At 46.4% G+C, this 4,689-nt stretch overlaps 1 protein-coding gene across 1 annotated transcript in view; it reads right to left on the bottom strand.

Annotated features, from left to right (window-relative positions):
• The window catches only part of CEP128 (centrosomal protein 128), a 461,274-nt gene extending 457,339 nt beyond the window's left edge, over positions 1 to 3,935 (bottom strand). Inside the window, exons 1-2 of the mRNA XM_014591066.2 lie at positions 3,760 to 3,935; positions 590 to 745 (exon numbers count right to left, since the gene is read on the bottom strand). The gene's annotated coding sequence lies outside the window, so the exon portion shown is untranslated. The remainder of the gene's footprint in view (positions 1 to 589; positions 746 to 3,759) is intronic.
• Between the last annotated feature and the right edge of the window lie 754 nt (positions 3,936 to 4,689).

Below are 4,689 nucleotides of genomic sequence, written 5' to 3' on the forward strand. Positions count from 1 at the left end.
CCACTATGCAGTATATTCTGGATGGGAAATCGCATTTTGTATGCTGTGACAATGCTCAGTGAATGAATATAAATTAATTAATTAAAAATAATTTTTAAAATTATATATAGGGGGCAGCAGATGGCATGGTAATTAAGGCACTGAACTCTCATATGGCCACCTGCACTTTGAGTCCCAAACCTGGAGGCTTCCTTTCTCACTTTCTCTCTCTCTGTCTCTCTCTCTCTCTCTCTCTCTCTCAGGTGACTGCACATGCCCTACAGGACATTAAAATAATAAATAAAATTAAATAATTTTTTTTTAATTATATATAATGGTGCCTACCTCCAGTGCCTGGGACAAAATAGGTTCTCAAAATGCTGATTAACAGAAAGGGCTGCAACATTGTTGCTTTTTGTTGTAAACCTTCCAACTTACCTATTTTGTTCATCAGAATTTGTCTAACATTGCATGCACAGCCATCCTAATTATTATACCAGATATCAGAGAGGGGTTTCTTCCTCCTAAAAGTCTGTGTGTTGTCAGTCTTTTTCACTATACATGTGCAAAAATTTGTTCTCTCAGAAAGTCAGAGAGAAAGCATACTTACAAAGTAGACCCCCAAAACTCCGTGTTGCTCTCCTCTGAGCTCAGTGCTCTTCTCAGGCACATATGTCTGCCTCTTATCATTTCTTCATGAGGTTCAGGGCAAAAGGCCTGGTCAAGCAGATGATCTTTGGTTGCTCCTACACTTTCCCCAAACCACCTACAGATAAATGAAATAGGGGAATAAAACACATCTTTTTAAACAATAAATCTGAAAATTAGCTCACCCTCTGTATTTACAGATTACAGCATGACACAAAACAAAGAAAATGTTCCAAAAGCCCAAGTGACCTCACTGGAATTCTTCATATTCCAAGGGCCCAGCCAGCATATCCTTCACAGCCAATTTGGGCCCAGGCCTGGTCATCCTCTGTGCTCACGAGGTCATGCGGTGGTGTGAACTGTAGCCTAAGTCTAGCCAGAAGGACTATCCCTGAGTGTGTCTTTCAGCTGGTAGCCAGGTAGTAAAATTAACATATTACTTCTGGGGCCAGCCAGGTGACATGGTGGTTAAGGCAGCTGAACTACCCATGGCCAACTGCATAGTTTGAGTCTCAGACCTGGTGGCTTGAAAATCACATGGGGGGACCAGCAGTTAGCGTAATGGCTATGTGTCTGGACACCCATGTGGTCCACTGCGGTTCAAGTCCTGAACCCGATGGCTTAGACTCACACTGGGTGCGTGTACATGCGTGCCCAGGATCCCAAGAGGAGAATGGAAGAGAAGGGATTGTGGCATGGCCATCCCCGCTGGGGGGTGATTTTTTTAAAAAAATCACATGGGACATATGTATGTGCATGCCCCGAATCCCAAGACAAGAATGGAGGAGACGGAATCGAAATATGCCCCCACCCCCCCGGGAAGGAAGTGTTTTCTCACTTTCCCTCTGTCTCTCTCTCTGTCTTCTCTGTCTCTCCAGCAAGCATATGAACCCTATAGCAAAACGTAAAAAAAAAAAAAAATTGCTTCTGAATGTGATTGCTTAATTCTATTTCTGAACCAGATAACATTTCTAAAGGAAATATTTTATAAGCTGCCCACTACCCACAATTGTAATTTCAATTATATAAATAAAAGCAAAATGTCTTTGGTTGGAAGAAAGGCTTTTTTTTTTTTTTGAGAGGTTTTCGCTATAGGGCGCGTGCGCTCGCCAGACAGACAGAGAGAGACATAGAGACAGAAAGCGAGAAATTGCCCCCCAGGGGGGATGGTCACGCCACAATCCCTTCTCCTCCATTCTCCTCTCGGGATCTTGGGCACACACGCACACGCGCCCGGTGTGAGTTCTAAGCCACCGGGTCCGGGACACAAACTGCGGTCGACTACGTGGGAGTCCAGCGACATAGCCGTTACGCTAACTGCTGGTTCCCGGAAGAAAGGCTTTTTAAGTAGAAACATTTTCAATTTTTTGTGACCACTCTCAAAGCAGTAAGAACTTAGACTGGGAGTTGACCACGTGAAAGGTAGATCTAAAACTATACCCATAAACTATTTTAACAAATACATAAATAAATAAAATAAAGTATTCTGGAAAAATTAATCAAAACAAACTGTTGAGAGGGGCCAGCCAGTGGCAAGGTTGTTAAGGTGGCTGGATCCTACATGGTTGACAGTACGGTTTAAATCCCATGCATACGAATGCATGCCCAAAATCCCAAAAGGAGAAACGGGGAAGGGATGGATGGCAGTGTGGCCATCCCCCGTGTGGTGCTTTCTCACTTTCCCTCTGTCTCTCTGGAAAACATACACAATCTACAGCAAAACACACACACACACACACACACACACAAAGCAAAAAAACAGTTGAGAGATAGTTCAAAGTGACCCAGGTTGTGCAACGACAAAGACGATATGCCGAAGAGACCAGCAGATGGAGTAATGGTTACATCCCTGGACTCCTACATAGTCAACCGTGGCTCAAGCCCTAGACCGGGTGGCTTAAAACTTGTGTGGGGTATGTGTGCAAGCATGCCCAAAAACCTGAAAGGATAATGGAGGAGAAAGGGTTGCAGTGTGGCCATCCCTCAAGAGGGTGATTTCTCGCTTTCTGTCTCTCTGTCTCTCCAGTGAACGCATGGGCTCTATAGCTAAAATCTCTCTTTAAAAAAAAAAAAAAAAGGACATGCTGAAGAGACACAGGTATGGTACACACTTCACTCTTCTAACAAAGCAGCAATCTCCACCCATCGAGCCACAGGCACAACCAAATGGCTCTGTGCCAATGTGAAGCTGCCTGAGCTTCACTCTTAGCTCTGTGCTGACCACAGAAAGGAGTTGTTAGTCAGATATGGCTACTGAGCAATAGATACTGGCCAGTTTGAATCATCTCATGCTGTACCTGTAAAATACGCACCAGATTTAGTATTTTTTAATGTAAATATTGCAGTATGTATACGGTGCTAAATAATTTAAAACAATTTCACCGATTTTGTTTTACTTCGAAAACTATAAGAATACTACGAAATGTCAAATGAACTATGTGACCCCCATTATATATTTCTATTGGACAATATTGTTCTGCATAATTAACCAAGATAAATAACAAATACTGAGCGCCGGCACTGTGCCAAGCACGATGTTAAGACAGGTTTACGTAAATCTTTGCCAAGTGTAATGGTCAGGTTTTACTCGACGTCTGCGTTAAGAGCCTGGCTCCATCAAGCCAATAAAGGATGCAGCTGGGATTCAATGTCAAGTGCGTCTACGAAGTAAATCACAGGAGAAGCTGCTAGCAGTTAAGGCGGAGGCAAGTCCCCTGATCGCACAGGAAGACGGATCCCTAATACAGCATTCTCGAGGGCCAGCGAACTGCTGTAACTACAGAAGGGTACCAAAGAGTAAGTACAGCCCAGGAAAGGCCAGCAAACGCCAGATGGTTGCTGGAGGACTAGGGGATGAGTCCAATCTCCCAGACAGATGCCAGCGGCAGCGCCATCTGCTCCCAAGAGGCGGGCACCGCAGTCCGAATTCACCAGATAACTCGGCCAGGCCCTGACTGCGGACACCCGGCCTCGCCGTCACCCCACCAGGTGCACACTGCCACCCACCGCCCCACCCGGGTCTCCGCGCAGCTCAGGCGTCCTCACCCCGGGACGAGAGCAAGTGGGACCCGAAACGTCCAGACAAGATAAGGAAGCGGTAGAGACAGGACAAGGGGGCGGTGGGGCAGGTACCTGAGACAGGAGACGACCCTAGGTCCTAATGCCGGATCATCACCGAGGCCCCTCCCGGCTCCCGCGGCTCGCAGTGGCCCAGAAGGTGCAACTGACCAAACGCTGCGGCGCAACCGACGGTGCTCTCCTCAGACTCGCAGCTATGGCAACTTGAACTAGCCGCCCAGCCGCAGCCAGTGTCCAGGACCCCGCTGCTGCCGCGTGACCTTCTGGGAGTTGTAGTCCATTTCGGCCTCAAGAGAAGGAGTTACCAAGGGAGAGAGGCCAGAGCGGAACTACAAGTCCCAGGATGCCATGTGACCGGCCTTCGCGACTTCCCCGGAAGAAGCCGGATTCGCGGGCACCGGAGGCCCCGGCCGCGCCCTCCTGCCTGGCTAAAATTTTTTTAAAGGGCCAGTACGCGTCGTAGGCGGCAAACTCCAGAGAGACTGTCAATTTCACTTAGGGAAGGATAACTTTCAGCAGTAAAATGTAAACATTTCCTTAATACCAGGGTGCAGTATCTCGTAACAAAGACTCACGAATTTTAGACCTGGAAGGGAACAGAGAAGAAGGGAACAGAATTTTAGACCTGGAAGGGACCTTCACGTCTGGAAAGGCTAAATGACTTAAGATGATATAGTTCAATCATGGCAAGCCAAAGTAGATTGTGCAGCTGTCAGTTCGTTATTGCTGCTGCCTTGGCGTAGGGTGCCTTCTCCGTACTCATTCTAGAACATGAAAGAGAGATTTTCCATTCCCGGAAGTCAGTTTCAGTTATAAAGATGTAATAAAAATCTCAACAAAGAACTGAACTTAGGAAAAGCTAAAATCAAACTGTACCTAAACTGTGAAAGCTTTCCTAGCTACCTTTCCCACCTACATTATGTTAAGCAACTCATGTTTCCTCTTCTAATAGTTCTGTACTGTAATGCTCCATTGCCCAGCTGG

The sequence above is a fragment of the Tupaia chinensis genome, unplaced genomic scaffold (assembly GCF_000334495.1).
Source record: "Tupaia chinensis unplaced genomic scaffold, TupChi_1.0 Scaffold000528_1, whole genome shotgun sequence".
NCBI classification, from domain to species: Eukaryota; Metazoa; Chordata; class Mammalia; order Scandentia; family Tupaiidae; genus Tupaia; species Tupaia belangeri.